Source organism: Manduca sexta, chromosome 6, assembly GCF_014839805.1.
Source record: "Manduca sexta isolate Smith_Timp_Sample1 chromosome 6, JHU_Msex_v1.0, whole genome shotgun sequence".
In the NCBI taxonomy this organism is placed as follows: Eukaryota; Metazoa; Arthropoda; class Insecta; order Lepidoptera; family Sphingidae; genus Manduca; species Manduca sexta.
In genome coordinates this window covers 85,310-110,752 of record NC_051120.1, presented here as the reverse complement: position 1 = coordinate 110,752, position 25,443 = coordinate 85,310, and the positions used below count along the sequence as shown (strand labels likewise).

Sequence of the window (25,443 nt, the reverse complement as noted above, 5' to 3'; positions counted from 1 at the left end):
GTGATGTCTATGCGCATATTTTTTTATATAAATATACATGTGTCTTTACGTTCCTGTGTGATTTTTTATATTTAAATATGTATATTAAATTCAAAATGTTGTAAAAAAACCATGACATTATGAACTTTGGAAAAAATATATAGACTGAGTACTTGTCCATGATGACTTTTATATTGTAAAATCTGTATGTAAATAATTAAATATATACAATTATAAAACACTTAAAATAATTTTTGGTTATCATTTCCTCTTAAACCTTTTAAAGAAATTTATAAATGGGTCGTCTGCGAATATTCTGAGTTTTCCACATGTAGTAGTTCTCAATTTCGTGAAGATGTTTTCCTTCTGTTTCTGGCATGAAGAAGTAAAGGTAGATGGTACCCACGAACCCGAAGCCAGCGTATACAGCGAAGGTACCCCATAATCTTACGCTCTTTTCAAGATCTATATAAGTCTTCGAGCCCAAAAAAGTTACGACGTAGTTCCAAGCCGCTGCGAATCCTTGAGCTGACGCGCGACTCCTAAAAATAGTTTATGATTATTTTACAAGGAAACCATCTTTTATTCGTGCCTCCAGCCGCGAGTTAGTTTTTCGGATAGAAGTCTCGTTATGTGTTTTCCCGGGAAAAAAGTAGTCTATGTGCTACTCTAGAGTATAATCTATCTCTATGCCAAATTTCACCCAAGTCCGTTCAGTCGTTCCGTAATTGAGTAACAAACATTCATCCAAACCTTTGCATTAAAATGTTAATATAAAAAATCTACATTTATTCTATTTAGTCTTCCAAATGGTACAATAATTTAAAAGGATTTGGAATTATTCAGGTAAATTTTCATTAAATAGATTAACATGAATGTCTTATGCTATTTAAAGTTCCAGTAAAAATAATAATATTAAAAATGATAGTCACCTGAACGGAAACACTTCTCCAAGTAGCACCCAAGGTATATTGAGTCCAGTAAACACAGTCAAAAGATAAAACAGTGTCAACGGTATATAACTGGTATTAGTTGGAAAAGTATCCGAGTTATATGAGAATACAGAATCATCTAAGTTGAGTTTCGCGTACACACTGAGGGCTGTGCAAGAGATTGCTGTCCCAAGCATGGCGGTGAGTATTAATTTCCTCTTTCCTGCCATTTTGATGATTCCGATCACAACAATGCTGGTTATGAATGTTATTATACCAACTGTCAACTGAAAAGCAAAAGAATATTTTTATTTTAGTTTCGTTAAATCATTATCTTATAACGATATCAATACGGTTTTGGATTGATAGATTTATTGTTAGTTAACACAACAACAAGACCAAGTACCAAATACAAAGGTCTTACTAATCTGTGCTCTCAAGAAAATCTTAATAAAATGTGTACTATCTACATGAGCTGTTAATACGATATATTTGCCTGAAACTTATGAAACTAGTCCTTAGAGCCTTATTCATTTTAATTCCCATTCTTTTGGGAGTTTAGTGTGTGACTTTTGTAATTGATCGGCTTATACTTTTATGTGATGAGTAGCATTTGCTTAGAAGTTGTGAGACAGGTCCTTAATAACTTCGCCTTCTAATAAAATTAATTCAGGAAATGCGACGTTATATAGATTAGTAATATTGATTTAGTTAATTGGTATACTAATTGGCAAAATCGCATTGCATAACAATATACTAACAGAAACTTACCACAATATTCTTTCCATCGTCTGCCATGCCGAATGCTCTACACACGTTCACCATATTTGGGCGGATCGGAGTGAGTCCACTCATCACGTAGAACATAAAATACAACATCACTAGCGTTAAAGGTCTAAGTGTTTCTTTGGCTAAAAATACGTATCTAAATCTAAGGATGAACCTGCAATGGAAAATAATTCTGGAGTTAAGTTGTTAAATTTGATAATCATAAGATTGATTTTTTGATAATTATATTAAATGCTATCAAATAATTTATAACATGACTGAATTTAAAAGCGGGGTAATTGAACAATTTAAATGATGAAATTGACACCTTCAATTTATTCAATTCTATTAGTATCGTATATATTATGTTGGGCAAATTAACTCTTAGTAAATTGATTTTAAATATTTTTTAAAACTTGTACTTATATAAAGCAGTACTTGCGAAAAGTCATCTGATGGCCTGAATTTATAATGTGTAAATCTTTCTCTTTTCCATCTGGTACATTATCCTCTTATGTAAACGACAGGTTGTTTAAAGTGTTATACAATGATGTTCAAACTCATGTTACGTTATTTATTGCGACATGTGAGTTTGTGTATGTTGTCAGGTTTGCCACACTACTTAGTATTGCTAAGAAATTGGAAACTTTCTAAAAGTCTCAACTATAAGGTTTAACAAATGGCGGAGTAAATTAATAGTCTCCTATTTTGGAATTGTTATAATCATAAAACACAATATGTCTATTGCTGAATATGGGGCGGCCCCAGATTTATGAAACCTTAGATTTCTAGATGGACCTTTATAGCTATTATCCTCTCTTCCTCCTCCATCACCCTCTCCTATCATATCTCATCTATCTATCATCTTAAAAGTGTATAATATCTTAGTTTACCTTTGAATTCTGTTAATCTTCAAATGTTCACAATCTAGTATTTTCAAATCATCAGTCTTGCAAATCACACAACGTTTCAAGTTCTTTGTGTAGACTACCAGTTGGGTGTACTCGTTTTGAACGTGTTCTGGCGTCGTCCACCCACGAAGGGTAGCACAGGGCTTTGAGTGCATCCTTCTCTCTGCCCTGAGACAAAAGCCATACTGGAGTTTCTGGCACCTGAAATGTAATTAATATACATTAATGGAACCCCTTATAAGCTAAAAAATTAGCATATACAAAATTGTAATTAAATTTTGCTTGTTGTTGAATTTATAGATCACTAGTTGACCCGACAGACGTTGTCCAATCAGGTATGCATAGATGTTTTCCTGACAGACGTTGTCCCGTCTTAACTATGAATTTGCAGCGCGTATTCTGTCAATCGCTGACAGTTATTTCAAACAATTGACAGTTATATAACATTAATATTATCGTTAATTTTTTTTAAATTTTCTAATTTTCCGCGCAATTTTTTGAATTTTTTCTTTCATAAGAACCTTCTCCTGACAATAACAAACACAACAACAAAAAATAGTGAAATCGGTCCAGCCGTTCACGCGTGATGGCGTGACCAAGGGATGTAGGGATTCATTGTTATATATATAGATAAATTAAGAATGCTCAGTATATTTCTTAATATTAAATTAGTTTTAACTGACGTAATTGCGTCAACTGAGGTATTTACTGTTAATATTGTTATAATACTTACAAATAATATCAACAGCATCGAAGCAAGTGGTGCTGCTAAACAAATGAGAGATGCCGTCCTCCAACTGACTACTGTGCCCAGATAGTACATTAAGAGCACTCCTATTGAGAGTAAATAATTGTGTCACAGTACACAATGCACCTCGTATTGATGGTTCACTGAAAAGTAATGCACAATTTTTTTTAAGATAAGGAATACGGCAAGTATAATAATTTAAGCTATTGACGTCTCAATCACTGTTTACTTAATGAAGCCTATTGGGATGTCAAAACAAATTCGTAGAAAAACTGGCGAAATCCTTGTTTATTTGGCATAATTTAGCTCCGATTAGTGTATATTGATTCAATTTATTATCGTTACGCAAGATCTATTCTTACAAATTGGTGTTATTTTAACGGAAACATAGATGACGAGCCAATTGATGGATATTGTTGTTATTCGTGATACTGATTTTTTTACATACATTTTACACACTCGAAGGCCTACTTCTAATATTAGAAATAGGACTTGTGTCGTGGTATTAGAAATTACGAAGAACTTTCGGTACAGCACCACTGAGATTAATCAACAAGTATTAGAACAAAGTCCCCCATCTGTTTGAACGCGATAAACTCAAAAAGTACTAAACGGATTTAGATAAAATTGGCTATGATGATAGTTTAAGATCCTGAAAAGGACACAGGCTACTTTTCATCTCGAGAAAATATACACCATAAGGTTTTAATTACGAAAATAATCAGAAATGAGGTATTTAGAAATGGTAAGACATTATAAGTAAATGTGAAGTTCGAATGTTTTGTTACGTAAATGATAAAGGGAATGACGAGTTATTTTTTTTATAAATCCTGCACAAAATGATGAATAAAATACGTATGTAACAAATGCTATGTACGACAATCTCGGGTTGACGTCCATTAATGAGTTATTAATTTGCATTAAAAAAGATTATTTCATGAATAACAATAAGACGTAGTAAACACTATCAAGTTGTATGAATTGATTTAGGGACGCTAAAAACCACAATTATAAATCAATTTGAGAAAGAATTAATTTTTATCGGGATAAATTTTATTTCATCGTAATTTCGCTTTTGTTTCTAAGATGTACCTAATTAAATTTCTCTATTTTGGTAATAAGAGCTAGTGACATATAGTGTGACTTAAAAAGAAGCCAGGAGCAAAAGATAGTATTATATAGGCACTAAAATCAATCGCACTGTCTCTCGAAACAAGGGATCATTTGATTAATGTTGTTAGATCTATTACCGTCTAACTTCTTTTTAATATATTTTTAATTACAAATACGTAAGTATTCATTCTTCTGAATATTATTATATTCCTGGTTTAACAATTTTTAAATGGTCTAAATTTTTCCATATATGAATACCTAGAGAATTCATTCAACTTAATATTGTTTACTATGTCTTATTGTTATTCATAAAATAACAATATTTCATGAATATTTATACATATTTATTAATGATCCCGGGATTGACGTACATAGTATTTATTACATACGTATTGTATCAACAATTTTGTGCAGGATTCATAAAAATTTTACTCGTCATATCTTTATCATTTACGCATGAACAAAACATGCGAACTTTACAATTAATTATAATGTCTTACCAATTCTACATACCCCATTTCCTTTTTTTTCAAAGCTATAAATAAAATAAAGTAAATAGATACTTTCTTACTCACCTAATTTCTCCAACATAAGAATTAATTGGTGCTTCCATAACACCAGTGCCTAAACCTAACAAGGCGTTAGCTATGAATAATGTGGGTAAATCCCATGCGAAATACATGAGCACCCACGCTACTAGATGAGGAATGTTCACCAAAAAATTGGCTTTCTTCCTTCCGAAGTAGTCCACAATGGGTCCAGACAGAAGGGCGCCAAAAGGTTGTGTTAAATACGATATACTTCCTGAAACGATAAAATGTTTAAAGTCTTTGCCTTGACGCGACGGTCTAATTAGAGAATAATTACTACAGTTATGACATTTGCAAATAACATCTTATCATAAAAGAAATTTCGTGTGTACGCATTTGATAAAATGGAACTGGTTTAATCAGCTTTTTAAGAGTGAGTAGGGAAATTGAGAAGCCCTTGTTACCTTGTCAGTTCTTTTATACATAATCCACATGCATTTTGTTCAGAGACTATTGGATCTAATAGTGGTCAGTTACAGCATAGGTATATGTTTATCATTATTTAGGGATATTTGATGACAAAGTGGCAATTTTATATACAGTTGATATCTTGATATTATCTACCCCAGATAAAATTCAAATTAATAAAAAAATCCATGACATAAATGTCAAGTTTGAAGTAACTAATACTAACTACCTGCGATCGTAAAAAATAATATTTACAGGCAATTACAATCGGCAATTGGCTGTGTTAGTAAATTTGGCCTAAACATGGCCCGATATACTCCAAACAATTTATGTTTATAGACAAAACCAATTGCCGTAATTTATACTAAATAAAAATCAGTTGCCACTTGTATGAATGCGCATCACGTGAAAATGGCTCGACCGGCTTTACTGATTCTTTTATTCTTGTGTTCCTAATAATCAGAACAAGGTTAATCAAAGAATAATTTTGAAAAATCAACGGCAGTAATGTGGGTGATTTTTGTATATATATTTTTTTTGTATACGCTAATCTCCGAAATCATCTAACCGATCATAATTTTAAAAAATTGTCGGAGTTTTGTTAGTTCCGACTTGAAGCATATAATAATTTTGGATCATATACCTATGGCACTTTTGTCGAGACCTAAAAGATGCTAACATAAACTGCGGTCTATCTGAGACCAACGTTTGACGGGACCATTGGCAATTAATAAAATTTGCTTCGGCTGATTGTACTTGGGCAAATATCTAACGCATGCCAGTGTATTTGTTTAATTCTTTTTTTATCTCACAGTCAATATTTTATCTCTGATAAAAGCTATCCGAGATCATTGTAAATCTGCGACTATTTATCTATTTACATTTTATGACTTATGACTTGCTTTCTCTACTTTGTATGCGAAATTTTATCTGCCATAAGAGATTACAAGGTAAATTTTATCTAGTTTCTACTGACACATTAACATCTTTCCGTTGTGACTTAGTAGACGACAAAAGAAACTTACCTAGATAACTACATATGTATATAGAACGTATAGTATTGATTAAATTGGCATTGTTTAGATAAGCTTTTTCAAAATATTATCAACATAATATAAACAACACAACAATAAAAATAGTAAGCAATATTGACAGAATTCTTTTTACATCTGCTATTAATTTTGCGTTAGACGGCATATGTGATCACGGGACGACGCGTTCATAAAATAATAGCTTAAACATTAAATTTTTCATGGACATTTAACAATTATGAATACAATATCACAATGGACTCACCGAACCATGACGCCTGTGTTTCTGTCAGGGACAATCCGTCCTTTGCGTTCAGCAGATCTGGTAAAGCGATTGTAGCGAAACTGATCGCCATTCCGAGATCCAAGAGTAGCAGGTTTGGAGACATGCATGATAGTAACTGGAAATAATATATGCCGATTTTGAATATATTTCTTTTTGGATAATTTTTTGTTTACTGTGTCGATTATGATATTAAAAAATAAATAACAGCTCTATATTAATATTGTCCTACTGCTGGATGAGTATCCTCTACTACCGAGATTGTTTAGACTAGTGTTTCCCGACGTGGGGCCCACGCCCACAGGGGGCAATTTAAACAGAATTTTCAGTTTTTCATTATATGTTTTGAAATTTTACTTACGATGTTTTGATAACAATTTCATAGGGATTTCTTCCTAAAACTTATCATTTATATTTTTTAAGGGAATAAAACAATTTTTAAAGGTTAAAAATTATGTATGGTGGATGGGTGGTAATAAAAATTTTAGAAATGTTAAGGTGGGGCATGGCCAAAAAATGGTTGGGAAACACTGGTTTAGACCTTTTCCAACACGTTAGTACAGGTTGACAGATTTCCCATACTACCAAATTCTAATGTAGAATTCTTAGGTATGTAGGTTTCCTCACGATGTTTTCCTTCACTGTTAAAACGATAATAATTCATAAACACACGTAACTTGGAACACTCAGAGGTGTGTGCCTTTGGGTTTGAACTTGCAGACCTTTGTCTCTACAGACTGTTTTGTTCCAAGCTAAGCTTTCGTCGATTTTATAAATCAAAGGTTATTAAAAAATTAAAAGAGAGGCATTATTCATTAACATTTCTGCCACCAAGTAAAAAGGCAAGTTTTGTTGTGGCTCAGGGATTATAGGTAATGTTGTATGTATCTCATTAGCTGTCTTAGAATGACTTTGGCAATGTACCAGGCAATACTTAGTATGTTCAAATTCTGACTGGCGTTGGTAATGTCCCAAGGCTGGCAACTAGCCATCAATCAAATTTCAGTTTATACAAAACCACTTTTTGTCGGAATAAAATTACTTTTTTTATTTAATTTACTCACGACGTTTTGAAGATTAAACCCTTCATGGTAATCTGATGGTAACGGGGCGAACTGAGGTGTTAGACGTCCGGAAAGTCAAATTTATAATATCTAACTACATTTTACAATTATACAAATTATTTTTAAATTGATTTAAAGAAAATCAAAATGTTAAAACTGCGTTAAACTTCGAAAACTAATTTTATTTCGATGTTTAACATTCGCGTAAACATAAGAAAAAATTTACCACTTTTTGTACAATGTAATAATATGTCTGTACCATAAATGAAAAATACGTGCTTGCTGCAAAAATAAATACTTGTGTACGGTGATTTCATTTTTACACGAGTAGTGATGTTTATTAATATTAACTCAGTACTCAGTCGATAAAGAATGAACTTTAGGATTCCGGCAATAATATTCCATAGTAGGTTTGTTTGTTGAAGTGAATTTATTATATTATTATCTTACATAACCTTGCCACATGACAGTTGGTCCAATAAGAAAATGAAAACAATATCGTAAATAATGAAAAATTGTAAACTTCAATGTAATTTATCAATTCTGTATTGACTTACTATATGAAGAAAGCGAATGGAATATCAAAAGGATTGTTTTGCCATGGATGCCATGTCAATAACTTACTGCTATCACTTAACGTAGGTTCTTAATTATCTATTTTTATTTATTTTGTCATAACATAAAAGATTACTTCTTTATTGCCACCACTTAATACCGAGAGTTAATATCAATAGAGTATTACAAACTATTTAGATATATATGGTTTTTGAGTGGCAATAGGACTGGACTCAACTTATGTTGACAGTGTACCACGACACCGGTCAATTTTTGTTTTCAGTGCTCACATTTTTAAATTATTGACAATTTAAATTACGCTGTCTTTTTTTCCCTTTTTAAATATAATTATTATAGAATAACATAGCATTTTCAAATATATACGGTATTATTCTTCCAAGCCCTAATCAGAGTAAAACAATGCTCGCAAATCGTCGAGTTTTTGCTGGTGGTAGAATATATTTTATATCAGTACGGAGAGCTATCACCGTATACAAGGTGTTTAAACCCAGCCCTCGTAAGGGCGTCGCGTTCCGGTATCAACCTGCGTATATATGGTTCCAACAGGACGGCATAATTGTGTCGACTGTCGAGGGGTAATCGTCTCTCGTCATTGACATTCTATTGAACCCCATTCCACTTACCATCAGATGCAGTTTGTCGTGCACGCATAAAAATAGGGTTGCATTTTGAATAGCTTTTGCTTTTCCAAAAAGGAATTTTAATACAATTTGAATTCAGATTTTAGACTACCATATTCTTTTGCCAGGTTTTATTGATATCTCTTATATGAAGTAAAAGTAATTTTATTTCGTTTTCTAAAGTATGTGGCACATAAAGAGGTTTTGATATTATTAGGGACGATGAAGCTAGTACAACAATTCTAGAATCCAAAATCAGAGTGCAATCAGTTAAGTCATAGACCTTCATTTTATTAATATTTGATTGATTCCTTTCTAACGGAATTTGGCCTAGGGTTGCCAATCCAATCGGAAATCAACCAAATACGCAGTAGATATTATAGTGTACGAGTGTGTGCGCAATACACAGGTGCACTCTCTGTTCCTTCACTTTCATAGTTCGGTAAGACGGCAATCTGACATGACCGGAGATAGATCAGGCGCAGGACCAACGGCTTTACGTGCTTTTTTCGAGGCATGGTATCACACCGCTAACGTCCTGACTTCGTGCTGCGACTGTGTATTTTTTAAGATAGAAAAACCCGGGATAACATTAATATCCTAAATAACCATCAATGTCCTGCTCTAATTACTGTATATTTAAAACCGTTACTTTAAATGGAAATGTCATTACGTTCAAACTGATTTTGGTATTTTTATGTCGTGGAATTGAAGAGAATTCTAATAAATACGCAGTACAGAATTTCCCATTTAGTGATAATTGATTGCATCAACTTGTATTCCTAGCTCCGGTATGGAATTATTATAGGCAAAAGATGTAGAATTTTTGTATATTTTATAACAATTCGAATCAATTGTATAAAAGTAAGTATATGTTATAATTGCGATGCACGTTTTGTTTTGAATGTCACCCTTGGCAATTCAATGTAAATAATATTAAATTTTATACATAAATACTGACAGCTTAGAGTATTTTTATGAGTCTGGTGTCCTAGATAATTTAAAAAATATTATAAGCCGTTGCGAGGCTTCAGGTGGTACACATAGTCATTAGCATACATATATTTAATAACAACACATTTCAATATTCATTTTTAAACATACTTACTTGTGAGGTTACAGATCTTAGTCGACTTGGAGCTGGATTCACATCCTCAATTTGCAATTTAAGTACCATTATTTAAAACACTCACTTGCATACAATTTAATTGAAAATATTTAAAATTGTAAATTAATTCACATTTTTTCTATGTGGGTATTTTGTAAAACACGCGTGTTCGGTTCAGATGGGTTCAGGTGAATGAATACAGATAATAAGGCACAACCTACGGTGGCATTATTTATAGTACGTTTAGCACAATATCGTACACTCGTTTATCATTATTTGTTTATTTTATTTTACACGGTTTTTTAAAGTGTATTTGGAGAAAACAAAATGTTACTAAAATATTTTCAAACTTTTTATGTTCTTATTTTGGTGTTTATATATATTTTCTGTTAACATTTTAGTCTTACCAACAAAACTTTTCCAGGGTATTCAAATAGTTACCATGTAGTAAGTATTTTATTATTTAAACCTTTCATTTCGAGTAAGAAATTATTGTCTTCAATTTGATTAAAAATGGAATTGGAATATTCCATAATAATTTAAGTTGAACATTATGATGCTATGAAAGGTTTATTATAAATGATACTAAAGAAGATCTTAAATATTAATTTAATAATAATTCCTAAATTAATAAAGTTAATCATCAGTACATCTTAATCTAATCGATGAGATCATGGCTTTATCCTAAATATTTTTCTAAAGAAATTAATAAACGGATCATTTGCGAAAGTCCTGAGTTTTCCTTTGTAAAAACTCTCAATATCTTGAAGTGGGATTCCTTCTGTTTCAGGCATGAAGAAGTACAGGTATATAGTTCCGGCGTAAGCGAAACCAGCGTAGACAGCAAATGTTCCCCACAACTTAAGTTGGATCTCAAGATCGATGTAAGTTTTCGCGGCGAAGAAGGTGACAATATAGTTAAAGGCAGCGGCTATTCCTTGGGCTGATGCACGACTTCTGTTAAAGAATAATTTTGTGTATTTGTTTTAGGTTTTAGGCAAATTATAATGTTTAGTCAATGGGAGAGATAAAATTATTGCAACGAATTTCTTGGAATGATAAAAAAATAGTAATTGCAATGGTAGTACATCTTTGATGCTTAATATTAGATTCCCCACTGATTCAAATTCAAAGACAAAGGAACATGTGCTAGTTGAAATGAGAGCCACATTGGCCGTTAAGTCGATTTTTACTGGATCCATATCTATTTAGATAGATTTTGCTTACAATTAAAAATAGTAAAAGTTACGTGAAGGGAAGGAAATAGAAAAATGTAAGATTAAAATGAACGTAGTCCCTACAGCCGCAAAAAAAATACTAAATAAAAAAATAGGTTTTATACAAGTTCAGGTACTATTTAAGTAATTTTTAGTGATGCTTTGGATTTTTTAAATTACATTGGGAATTACTCAAAGGATTTAAATAAACATTTACAGTCCTTAATAACACCTCTAAGTACACACTACAAGGTATTGTTAACCATGCATCATCTATTTGTGTGGGCTTAACATTTTTATTCACTTTGGTGTGAAGTGGTGACGCGCATGAGTCATAAGTTCCCAATCTTTATCTTAACAAGATCAAATAATCTTTAGTGGTTGATAGTTTGAAGTGCTCGGATGCTTTCCGTTTCCTATTTTGATTATAGAAGCAACATTATAGGCATTTTAGAAGACTCAAACGTGACTTTAAAATTAAACTACTTTTCGGATTTTTTTTATATTTTAGTTTTCTCCTGACGTTTCGAAGGCTTCGCAGCCTTCATGGTCACGGAATTAAATATAAAAAACCGCAATAAAATTCGAAAAGTAGTTTAATTTTAATGTCTCGCATTTGTGTAAACATAAGAAATCATTATCAAATGTGACTTTTATTTTCTCAAATAATTTCAATGAAAGTTTATGTTTAATTGTATGAATGGTTCAATTTGGAATCTTTGATTTGTTACCTGAACGGGAAGATTTCTCCAAGCAGCACCCACGATACATTACATCCGGTAAACAAAGTCAAAGCGTAGAGGAAGATCAAAGGCCAGACACTCTTTTCTTCTGGGAATGTCGCTGTATCATACGAAAACACGGAGTCTGATAGATACTGTTTGGCGTAAATACTGAGGGCAGTGCAAGATAATGCCGTCCCGAGCATAGCTGGTATGCCCAGCTTACGTTTCCCAACAATTTTGATGAGGCCAATGACCAAGAGAGCCGCAATGAAGGTTATCACACCGACCATTAGCTGCAAAACAGTAATATCAAATTCATTATGAGTGAATTTATCAAATTCACATTATTGGTTTGTTTATAATTGCTAGTAAGTTTATTTTATCATTATTGAGATTGAGCAATTGTCATGTTTATCAAACTACAAGTAATTGATGTGCCTTTCTTAATTAATAAACAAATAAATCATGCGGTAATCGTAAACAAAGATTGATTACGGGATTCCCTGTATTGATATAAGAAATTAACGGAGACTTTGTGGTACCCATGGAGGTAGTCATACCGGACATACAAAATTTGTGGTCACTGTATTTAGAATTATATTTATATTGGCATTACAGGCATTCAAACTAATTGCCAATCTTACAAACTGTTATATAACAATTAATAATTTAATAAAATAGACCCACAGTGCCGAATTGTTAGTAAATTTAATCAAATTCTTGTAAACTAAAATCATTAGTATGATGAAAAGGTCTGAAATATAGATATTCATCAATTTTGTATCGCAAAATGGTATTTTACTACTAGTAATATGGTATTTCACTGCTGTAGAAAGTAAGAAGTATTATATCCAGTGGCGGCCCTAAACGACGCGAAGTCCCAGGCGAAAGCAAAAAGAAACAGACGCGAGGCCCCGGGCAGAGTAAAAAAACGTTCCCCAGTTTTAACAGTTTCGTCGGTAAGAACGTAAAAAAAGGTCCTGCGAGGCAACGCGCGAAGTCTCTGTAAGCGTGAGGCCCCGGGGGGTTGCCCGGTTCGCCTCTCCCAAAAGCCACCTCTGATTATAAAATACAAGTATCTATAAAGACCTTTGTTTTAGTTCTACTTGAGAAGGCATGGTTATGTTGTAGGCCTATTAATCATTACTGGAATAATATTTGTGAAGATATGACTACATGCAGAAAGCATTCAGATTGCAAACATGACTAACCGAGCATTGTTGTATATTTATATTATAATATATTTTATGACTTTCTTTGGAATGATGACTACACTTGGATGTGAAATAAAATTTTATATAATAAAGAGATTGTTTGTATAGTACAATGCCCTAATTCATAATTTTTGCTGGTGTTAGGATATATTTTGTATTCGCTAGGATAGCGACTTCCGTTCACAAAGTGTTAAACTCGCCCTAGTAGGCCACGTAAGTGTTGCATTCTAGGATCAACCTGTGTATATCCGGTTCAAACAGACCGACATAATTGTGTCGACTGCCGAGGGGTAATCATCCTCGTCAGTCGACATTCTATTGGACCCCACTCCACTTATCATCAGGTACCATGGAGTCACCTTGTGCACATATAAAAAATGTTTTACAAATTTATAGTCTATTTTATAAGTATTGATCCATTCAGATAAAAAAATCGTGAAACAATTATAAAAAAACGCACTGGATGTTATAAAAAAAACCTAAAAATCAAAGCATAATTAAACGATCCGTTCAGATAAAAAGAAATGGCAAAGAAATTATAAAAAAAAGTACTGGATGATACAAAAAAGCCTTTAAAATCAAAGCATAATTCAACTTACAACAATCTGCTTTCCATTTTCGTCCATGCCGAAAGCCCCGCAGATGTTCACCATGTTGGGCCTTATGGGGGTGAGCCCGCTCATCACATAGAACATGAAGTAGAGGAGACCAAGAGCCAAAGGTCTCAAAGTAGCTTTCACCAACATCACGAATTTGAACTTGAGGTAGAATCTGGAAAAAAATTAACTATATAATAAAGTAAAATAAATGGTGTACTTATGACTAAACTAAAGGGTATGAAAATTTTTTTTGGGTGTGATCGGTATTGACTTCAAAAATTAAAATTTTAAGAGAAAAAGGTACTACCTTTTTCTCTAACCACATATAGATAGGGCTAAAATATATTATGTAAATTTTAATATTTAAATGATATTCGATAAATATAATTCAAATGTATACTAATAATTTTTTAATTAGAAAAAAATTGTCTCTGTCTGTATGTTTAACAAGCATCACGCAGAAACTATCACATGAAATTGAATACGGTTTCACCGATGTATTGCTAATAATCTAACCTATATAGGCTTCTTTTTATCCCGGGGAAATACAATGTGGGGTTGTTATCCCGGAAAAACTTTCACGCGAGTGGATCCGCAAGTAAAAGCTAGCTGTTAATAAGAATCGTTCGAGCATCTTAGTGCCGGCGCATATATGGCAGCGCAGGGTTGAGCTTTTTTTACTGTGAAACTATTATCGACATTGTCTTCATTGAAATAATGTTCAAAAATCAATTAACACAACAATGCAATGCACTTTATTATTTAATTAAATTTAATGCGCTCCTCTAAAAGTATATGCGCCGGCCCTTAGTCATATATGGGCATAATTACAAGCGTTTTCAATAAACGATCTCAATCCCAATCTTTAATCCTATTACGAAAATTGACAAACAAGATACCTAACTACCTAATTTGTAAGCATGTCAAAAACCTTTGTTCCGATCGGTCCATTTTTGAGATAGATCGAAAAAAGGGATTGGAATCTATTACTGAAAATGGCGGTAAGTCGTATAAAAAAAACTCGGAAACTGCTTATTATTTAAAAATATATAAGAGTTAATATATAAGAGTATGTACAGCAATTGCCTTAAAAAAAATAATAAGAATAAAAACAAAAACAAACATGGCCAAATGCCAAGGAACTACACGTTTGTTATTGTTATTTTATATCGTTATACAGCGCTATCTCAACTGAATGGATTCAGTGACTTCCATAAGGTTCTAAGGACATACAGAATACGTGAGAAATGTGTAAGAATAATATAAAAAAAACTAAACAGGTGTGAGTTGGACTCGCGCACCGAGGGTTCAGTACATACTTGTCGGTAAGGATTTAAATATAATCCTACTAATATAATATTATAAATGCGAAAGTTTGTGAGGATGAATGTATGTTTGTTCCTCTTTCACAAAAAAATTACTAAACTGATTTGGATGAAACTTTACATTTATATTGGTTATAAATCGGAACCACATATAGGCTACAATTTATAATGATTTTGTGTAATTTGGTCTGATCAGTTAGAAAAAAAATGTATGTAATACCAAGCAAAAGTTAGTACATATTATAATTTCAAACTTGACAAACATAACTTTGCCGCTCAATTCCTAGACATGGTTATTGCACCAACGGCATATAATGAATTTGTAATAGTAAATACGCTATTATAAGTTATATTTTTATTTTTTTTCGCGGCACGTATTTCGTCCCGTGATGTGATAGGGGGCCAGCCAATCGCCCTATCGCACACAATTTCCAGACTCCGTGCTGTTACTGAACAGAAAAACACAATATTAGTTTGCCCAACTCGGAAATCGAACCCGAGAACTCAGCACTTCAGTCGTTCAGTTATATAACTATGCCACCAAGGCAGTCTTACTTGCACTTCCTTGAACCATTTCATTTATCATGACTTTATAACAAGATGGAGTAAGCCGACCTAATAAGCGGTATGTCATAAATAACAATACAATTGTCATAAAGAATAAACTACTTGTTGTACTGCAAACTCGGTACGGCAGCGCTCTGAACGTACTGGGTTCGAATTCCGTGTCGGGCAAAGTGATGTTTGCGTTTTTCTGTTCAGTATCAGCCCGAAGTCTGGAATTTGTGTCCAATATGGCGATAGGCTCGCCCCCTGTCAAATCATGGGACGGAATACTACTTGGCGAAAAGTGGGTGCTCTGGTTGCGCTTCTGCATACCTCTTCAGGAATAAATGCGTGATGTTGACGCATTTATTAGTGTGTATATATATAATAAAGAACCGTATGGAACAGTATCTGTGTCATCCTGAGACATTAAGCATCAGTAGGTTGACGAAAACTGAATTCAATAAGTAAATACCTCTTAACCATGTTCATCTTATGATGTTCACAGTCTTCTGGTTCGCTATCCTTCTCAGTTTCACAGCAAATAGCGCAACGGTGTAAATTTTTCGAGTAGTCTACTAGTCTGTCGAATTCTTCTTTGACATTGTCGGGAGTAGTCCATCCGCGAAGGAAGCAGAGAGCCTTTAATGCGTCCTTATCTCGACCTTGGGACAAAAGCCACACTGGGGTTTCTGGTACCTAGAAACAATATTTGAAAGATTAAAAATAGTAATAATATAAGTATAGTAATACTCGTTGACTGTCTCGTGGGCGTAGTTGTAATGCTTGCGCGGTACGAGTGCGGCTATGGCGCTGAGGTCCTGGGTTCGAATCATGAGCCAAAAATGATGACTGGGTTTTATTTTAAGTTACTCAGTCGCAGCTTGGAGTCAGGAAGCTGACGGTGTAATACCCCCGTGCCTCAGAAAGGCCGAAAAGTCGTTGGTCCTGCGCTAGACCTCTCTCTAGTCATGTCGAATTGCTGTCCCACCGGACTACGAGCGAAGAGCGAAGCAACAGAGTGTACCTATGTATTGCGCACACACTTGTGGACTATGATATATCCTGCGTAGCTGGCTGGTCTCCGTTGAGATTGGCCAGCGTGGCCGAAATTCGCTTAGGAGGGACATTACTTTTAGTAATACCCGTAAATTTAAATTGCATAATTAAAAGTCTACAGCATAATAACTATAAGCAAGCGAAATAATTTTCAAAGCGGAAAATTTACTGCACATAAGAGATTATATTTGAATCATTAATTTCGCCTCAAAAATTACGATCTTCATACCAAGATATCTGCTAAAACATTATTGTAATTTAACCTAACCAAAATAAATAATTAATAAAGGATGTCCGTTTCTAATACTTACCAAAAGAGCCAACGACATACCCGTAACAGGAACAGCAAGAGCGATCAAAGCTGCGTTCCTCCAAGTTACAATCGTTCCCAAAAAATACATGAGTAATATGCCAATTGCCAAAAACAGCTGTGTCACCGTGCACAGAGTTCCTCGGATTGATGGTTCACTGGAAAAGGTGGAAATATATATGCAAATATAGTTGCATTACTAATCATCTTTTTCAAAATAAAATCAGGGTTGTGCTTAACATATGAAAAATTACCAAAATCTTTTGAAACGTAATTTTCATAGTATAATTAGCATCAGCCATATACAAAACATTTGAGTGTTCAATCAATAACATACGAAGGATTAAATATGATGGAAAGTAATTAATATAACACGGTGAAACTAAAAGATGTACGTCATGTAAGTAATATTTAAATGACTAGTAAATATTACTTACAGCCGTTTTTTATAAACGATCCCAATATTAATCTTGAATCCAATTCTGAGAATGTACTAATCAAAAAACTCATTTGTAAGAATGTCAAAAGAATTTTGTTCTGATTGGTAAATTTTTAGATAGATCGAAATAAGTGATTGTGGTCATGTAATAAAGATGGCGCTTAGTAAACAATCTGTAAAAACTTACGTTATTTCCCCAACATAGGCAGCAATAGGTGCTTCCATAAGCCCAGTTCCAAGTCCGAGCAGACCATTGGCAATGAAGAGATGGTAGATTCCACGCGAAGTATCCCAGAACCCAGGCAACGAGGTGAGGGATATTTACCAGGAAACTTGCACGTTTCCGTCCGAAGTAATCTACAATGGGACCGGAGAGAACCGCGCCAAACGGTTGCGTCAAGTAGGAGAGACTTCCTGGAAATGGTTTTCATATTAGAAAACTCCTTGAGTCTATACATATAGCAGATTTCATATGACGATATTGCTGTAGGTTCTGGTGGTAAGATAGTAGTATTAACCCGGATAGCGACCACCGCATACAAGGTGTAAACCGCCATAGCCCACGTTAGTATGACAAGTTCTGGGATCAAATGTATATCCGATTTTAAACAGGTCATTATAATTATGTAGACTGTTAAGAGATAAACTTCTCTAGTCTATCATATTCTATTTGGGCCTTGATCCACTTAGCAACAGATGCAGGGGGGTCAAATTGCCTTGTCCGAATAAAAGCAGATGTAAATACTCCTAAACTAATGGCTAGGCAATGTCACACATTGATACACACGAAGCGTCTGAATTGTTATAGTAGGAATCAGGCGTCATCATAATATTTTGATATACCTATATTTATTATATAAATAATATAAGCTCTGTATTATACATAAATTGTCCCATTGCCAGGCACAGGTTTCCCCTATTATTTAGAGGGATTATGCTTCAGACCCCCACGTTGGCCTAGTACAGATTGTATTATTGGTAGACTTCACATACTTTCAAAATCAATAGAGAACCTCTGAGATAAGATCTTCACGATATTTTCCTTTCACAGTTAAAACAAGCGATAATTCACAAAGAATACACAAATAACCTTAGAAAAGTCAGAGGTGCTTGCCTTTGGGTTTTGAACCTGTGGACATTTATCTCTGTAGTCCGTTCCACTCTCTACTAGACTATCACTACTCTTTAATTTATATAAAACTTAATAATTTATACCTTCCAAATAGAAATAATAAAGTCAGTTATCAACAGTCCCATCATTATATTTCTCGCTTTTCTTGCTCATCAATTATAAAAACAATAATGCCTTTAAAATATTTACCGAACCAGGAAGCTTGTGCGTCGTCCATGGAGAGGCCTTCGGGCGCATGCAGCAGATCGGGAGAGGCGATAGTTGCGAAGCTGATCGCCATGCCTATACCCATGAGAAGAAGGTTCGGGGACATGGAGGTCAGGAACTGGAAACAAACGTAAATCTGTTATAGTTTAATGAATTTAAATTATTATTTGATGAAGGAACACAGTTTAATTATTTGCTATTCATGATTCCGTGTTTATAAAGATTACAGCATAACCATCCCAACAATAACACACAGACCTGATCCTTGGTGACATCATAAATTAATAAGATTGAATGTTTTAAATCGTAAATACATATAAGGGACTACGAGGAACCGCCGCCGGTATACGCGGTATACCCAGTCATGAGATAAATGTTGATCCGGGAATCGAACACACTACATTTTAGTTCACTTGTAATTAATCGCCCGCTACGCCACAGGAGCACAAAAACATAATAACAGGTTTTTAAATGACTTCCATTATGAAAAATATTTGAATTGTGCGCGACGCGGCGAACCTATTCAAATCCCTTGTAATTAAATCAAAAATAAACAAAATATCATTATGAGCCGTGTTAAGAATAATAATTTTTATTCCAAATTTAAACTATCGCTGAAAGTCTGGGACGCCTAAACTAGTAACTTTTTTATTACTTCGCATTAAGGCTTACAAAGCATCCATTATTTTTGTTTTGTATGTATGGGCGTTTAATAACACTTTACATAGATGGCCCATTGGCTCTTATCCGGCCTATGTATAAAGTCTTCCAAAATTTTTTGGTAACCAGTTTTCGTAATTTGGTACCTCAAATGGCTAATTAGTTATTATTTTATTCTATTTTTTGTCGATTTGTGCTAATGATTTAGAAATCGGAATACATTTACAATAAAGGACCTCTTTTGAAATAAGATTTATTAGATTTTTTAAATCACGTGCCGCGACGCCGCTGTAACGTGGGTTTGTGTAAATATAAAACAGTTGTGGTATATTTAAGAAATATTCAAATAAGCTAGATTTTAATTTTGGTTTACAGCACAAAAATTTAATTTATACAATTAATGTGCGAAGGACATTAATACTTATAAAAGATAATTTATTCATAGATTTTTATTAGCTTTTCCACGTGACTCTGTCCATAGCAAGTCGTTTCATATGCTAAATGAACCCTATGTGTTATTCCAGGACATATTTTGAAGTTGTGTGCTAAACTTCATTTAACTACCTTTAGTATTTATATGGTCCCCTGGTATTGCAGAAGCTCAGGGGCGGTAGTGATTACCTACAAAAACGTATGTTGTTTGTCACTTATATTGAATTCAAAATGGGTTTATTCGTGATTGGCTTACAAAGATCTAATACATATATTCAATGAATATTAGTTTAAATGTGGGATTTGTTCTTAATAGGGACCGGCCTATGCTTGATTTTGTACATTATTCTATATGTAATGGTTAATAATACGAAAACAGAAGCACTCCAGCTGAAACTGCATAAAAATTCGTTAAGAAATGAGCAAGTAATTCATATTTAAAATACTGTAATGTGCAGAAGTAGGCGCGATGTGGGGATATCGCTTCATTTCTTTCTTTCGCACGCGTTGTAATTCCCGATGACGTCACATGTGGGTATTTCGTCTCTTTTCTGTTTCTTGTTAATTACCCCTTCCACCGAAATTCAAAGACTTATAACTTGTTGATTTTTTACCGGATTTTAATAATTCCTTGTGTGCTATAATTTATATTATGTAAATATATGATAATAGTAAAAAACAAAAATGAGTCCGGTACCCTATTGTATTTTTATGAAAATGTTTTGAAGTTTGTTACAACTGAACTCAGAAACAATTGTATTAGCCTTTTTTTATCCCGGTACTTTGCTTCGATGGGAAATAATGGAATTAAAAATGTTTTTTAAATAGATGTGGCTGGAGTCGTATAGTGTTTTAGTGAGTTGTAGCGAGAAAGGCTTTTCACGCGGGCGAAGCTGCGAGTAATACTTCTTCCTCCTAGCGTCGTTCTTCTCAGTTCTTAGGGTCGTGACCACCTCTCACCTTAACTCCTGCCCACTCGACATTGGCAAAATCATCGATGAGCCATTTCTTTTTAAAGAAGACGAAGAAGATCACGTCTCATCAGCTTCCGCCGTACGATGTCACGCCATCGATCCAGACTGTAAGCCATCTGTATTACGTCGTATACAGATGTATCAAATGTGTGCGGATCTGATCGGACCATCGCATTGGGTTGCGAGTAATACTTAGTAGAATGTAATTGCAGAGTTATTGCTTGTTTTATTATTTTTTTCGCCTCCCGTCTTCTGTCCGATGTTACTGTCTTAGAATGTGACAAAAAACGCTTCGTGTGGTGTTTTGTGATTGGCTGAGAGACTAACACATGACTGAGGCATTGATGTCGATTAATTACAAGCATCAAAATCGAGTTACATGACACATTTTTTTTGGATATCCTAAAGGGCAAGTTGCAAACTACGTCTAGAAATCGTTTGTCATCTATCTATCCCTTTCATTTCGTTGATGCGTTGTATGTCCCATTCCATGCATTAAACTAATGTTCCATTCCTACAGTAGGTACTAGTTAGTGAGACTCTCGGTTTTAAGTTCATATGGATAGACCTACTGCTGCTTTGTTTATCTTTACCGCCAAGCAACAGTGAAGTTGTAAGATAATTGTTGATTTAATGAATCGGGATAGGAAACGTAATGCTTGAAGTCATCAACTATTATTGTATATGTAAAGCCGTTTTTATCTGGATAATATTTTTTGCTCTTAACAACCATGTCCGCAGTAGAAGGCCATATAGAATATTATAATTAAATCATATTATCTTAATCACAATTTGTCTTCAGTGCCAAAATTTTCAAGCAGTTGTTAAACAAAAAAAAAAACTCTGAATTAATTAAAAAAATATTTAAGTACTTTGTGATCATTTGAATATCATGTGTTTTTTTTTATTGCCTATATGCGTAATTATACTGCATGCGCGCTACGGCATCACTCTGAGGTCCTGGATTCGAATCCCGGGTCGGGCAGTGTTATTTGGGTTTTTCTGCTCAGTATCAGCCCGGAGTCTGGAATTTGTGCCCGATATGGCGATAGGCAATATCACATCATGGGACGGAACACATTGGCGAAAAGTGGGTGCCCTTTTTGTACGCCTCTGCATACCACTTCGGGGATATTTATACGTGATGTGTGTTTGTATGTTTTATTTTTTTTGTAATACTTAATTGTCAACGTATTAGTAAAGCACTAAATTGTTCGACAAACGTAGTATTTGTCGATATGATTATTTTATGAACAAGCTGGTGTCTCTCATATGTGTGAGTCCGCCTGTAAGTACCACCGCGATGTCTATTTCGGCCGCCAAGCAGCAGTGTGTAGTCACTGTTGTATTCCGGTTTGAAGGACATTGTAAGCAGTGTAACTACTGGACATAATGAGACTTAACATCTCATGTTACAGGACGGCGTGCGCAGTGCAATACCAAACAATTCTTTGTAATTGTAGGTGTTGAATGGTGTTTCTACTGTTTATGGGCGGTCGTATTGCTTACCATCAGGCGAACGGCAAGCTCGTCTCGTCATTCAAGCAGCAATAAAAAAAATCTCAGATGCCTTGATCTCATTGCCTAACTCTATTTTGCACTGAAGGTTATAAGGAAATTTGAAAAGCAAATAATTTTGGAGATTAGTGTAATCTGACATACATTACCTAAATAAATCTCAGCAAATACTTGAGATGACCTGATTCATGTTTACAAAGATAATTTTAAAGTTAAACATAAGGAAATGGCCTTCACTGAATGCCTTCGTTTCATTGTCAATAATGTTGTTAGCTGATAACAAGTATTGTGAACTCTACATACAAATAGGTAAATATGTAAAATAAAAAACCTTGGATGGAATTTTGAGGTTAGCAGTTTAGCCAGTAATTATAGAAAATTTGTCTTCCATATTATATAGAAACATGGCCTATCAAATCCTTAAATAAGCAAATTTGGGAACCTTTTCAGGACACTATTTGTCCCATATTGTTTATGTTTTTTTGAAATAACGTCACGTCATAATAGGTAATAGCAAAGTTGCTATTAATGTATCGATTTTATCATTAAATTTTTAAATAGATTTAATGTAACTTATCAAAATTAATTTCAGTCATACGGCTATTTTGCGAATAACTAATCGTTTGTTAGGAATTTAATTTAGCCGAAAGCAATAACATGAAATCCCACGTTAATAAGTTTACATAAGTCAGGGATTAATAGTAAAAAAAATCTCAATTCCATAATTGCTAGATCGACAACTCATATTAATTTTAAATGTCCACTAATGTAGCTTCGGATTATTGAAACCATTTTCGAAATCGGTACATTCGTTCCACAGATTAGCCCCAACAAACTTACAAACAAACATTTCCTTTTTATAATATTCGTATCGATGTAGATTTAAATAACTACAATTTAGCTATTTCATTAAAGAAGTGGTCTAGGTCAGAGGATATATTTTATTTCAATAAAGCCTTGTTTGTATTAATTGCCTGATAATACTCATTTTGTAACGGTACTAACACAAATGTAAAACGTGCCACTATATCTAATGACATCATTAATTTTAGCAATCTTTTGTTGCCTTATTCCTTAATGACAGTGTACTGAACCGCGAGGTTTTAGATTCGGTCCTGAGTCAAAACGGCGATTTTTTGTATCGCACCCACAGTCAACACTGTGGGAATCCTACAAATGAGATACTGCAATCCCCTGGCTTAATGACTGCAGGGACCCTGGAGGAAAGTTGGAACGAGATATCTGGAGAAGGAAGTATTGGGGAAGGAAAAGGAACCCTCTTAGAATGGAAGGAGGGGAGAAGGCCAGAAAAGTTCGCGAGAGAGACTTCATAGGCCCCAATGTGAATTAGCAACCATGAGGTATACACACTTACTGTGTGTCAACGGTCGAGACAAAGTCCCCTCATGCAGGGGCATGCAAGATGGACTAAATTAATAATAATAGAAAATAATACATTGTAGATTATAGTTCGTAAAGTAAGGAGCCCGCCTAATACGGCATATTAGTAGTCTAAGAGAGTTACAACTTGAAACTGAAAATCTAAACACAGGTGCAATGCTCTAGCGTTTTACATGTGTTTACCTCTTCAGGTTAATAGGTGTAAAGGTGCGAAGGTGTTAACCTCGAATAATCTACATACCACGGGAATATCTGACTTACTTCTGCTCGCGGATCCGCCCGCGTGAAAAGCTTTTTCTGGATAAATGTCTCGTTTTATATTTTCTCGGGATAAAACGAAGCCTACGTTTTAAGCTAGGCCTTTAGCAATCCATCGGTAAACTACATTCAATTCTATGCAGTAGTTTTGTATGATGCGTGTACAAACATAGACAGGCAAAAAATCTAAAAACTGTTCTTTTGGCTTCTCTTGCTCTAATGAAGAACCCCACATTAGTTTTTCGTCAATATCTTTTAATGTACAGATATCGACCTGTTACAAATTTATTATATGTACCTAAAGATATCTAAAGAGTCATAGTCACGGTTCCATTAACTGACTTCGTAAAAAACGACAATAAAAAATTAACGTAGTACCTATTTTTATCGTGAGGAAGCACGTAGTTTTTGCAATACCATCCGGGGCCATAAAGTATTGATTTAACAGAATTCCAATATTAGGTTGTTGCTATATCAATTAGTAACTTATTCCTGAGGATGGTTCTCGCTGATCAACAAAACAAAATTGATGACTGAGATGCTTTTCGAGTGTCAACATTGGGCAGTAAGACCGGTGAAACCAACAAACTGTTACATTCACCCCCAGGGTATTCCCTGATAAACAAGGCGCGATTATTAACTCTCGTTATCAGTGTCTTTAATATGAAAAATGCGGGATTATCTATAATTAGGGCTATATTAATAAATGAAATTCATCTTTGAGTACGATCTCAAGTAGACATTTAGTGTATTGTACTCTTTAATAAACCTTAACTTGTCATTTAAGAGCTGGTTTTCAGCTGTGTCGCCGTTGTCAAATAAACAAAACCTCTCAGACAATATCCATGATATGCTGTAACTTAAGATATCATTTGAGAAGTTGTTGATATTTGTTTATTAAAGAGTGACAATCTTAAGATGGCGACTGTAATTAGGCAGGCCTTAGCTGATAGCGCACTTGAGAGCGACATTGAGTTGCATCTGTTAATACGGGCTTTAGTACAGTAATCGCTCCACCTACTTACTACTTTTCAATCACAAATGTTTAATGTAGAGTTTACAATTTGACTTTAACCATACTGGCTTCATTTAGCTCAAAATTACTACTAACTTTTCAAAACAAATACGGTGCCTTCTGTTGATCTTAGAAACTTATCTTGAAAATACTAGTTAGGTAATATCAGAATTAGAAAGTGTTGATGTACCTTATACGTAATTTTTAGCCAATACCAGTTAGTGTCAAAAATGGTTTAGTATTGCATATATGAGTATAAGTAGAAATGTCAATGTAAACAG

General features: G+C 34.1%; 2 pseudogenes; both read right to left on the bottom strand.

The window, feature by feature from the left end:
- Nucleotides 1-145: 145 nt before the first annotated feature.
- Nucleotides 146-10,343, bottom strand: LOC119191974 (annotated as a pseudogene).
- A 392-nt stretch (nt 10,344-10,735) lies between these two features.
- LOC119191965 overlaps nt 10,736-25,443 on the bottom strand; it is a 61,357-nt pseudogene continuing 46,649 nt past the window's right edge.